The sequence below is a fragment of the Juglans regia genome, unplaced genomic scaffold (assembly GCF_001411555.2).
Source record: "Juglans regia cultivar Chandler unplaced genomic scaffold, Walnut 2.0 Scaffold_1434, whole genome shotgun sequence".
NCBI classification, from domain to species: Eukaryota; Viridiplantae; Streptophyta; class Magnoliopsida; order Fagales; family Juglandaceae; genus Juglans; species Juglans regia.
The window spans coordinates 1-268 of NW_023344799.1; the positions used below are offsets into that span (position 1 = coordinate 1).

Consider the following 268-nt stretch of genomic DNA (forward strand, 5'->3'; position numbering starts at 1 on the left):
AAACGAGGGGTGCAACACGAGGACTTCCCAGGAGGTCACCCATCCTAGTACTACTCTCGCCCAAGCACGCTTAACTGCGGAGTTCTGATGGGATCCGGTGCATTAGTGCTGGTATGATCGCACCCATCAAACTAATTACTTAAGATTCATATAATCCTTGAGCGACATACTAGCGTCCTTCCGATCCCAATCCAAACGGAGATCTGATCCAAACCCATGGCTACGCGATGGGCAGGGCGAGATTTTCTCAAAAATCCACCCCCGAGTG

General features: G+C 50.7%; 1 non-coding gene across 1 annotated transcript; it reads right to left on the reverse strand.

Moving 5' to 3' along the window:
* Positions 1-6: 6 nt before the first annotated feature.
* LOC118345100 lies at positions 7-125 on the reverse strand. The gene has a single exon (XR_004798759.1). It is a non-coding gene; the product is annotated as a 5S ribosomal RNA (ribosomal RNA).
* Positions 126-268: the final 143 nt, after the last annotated feature.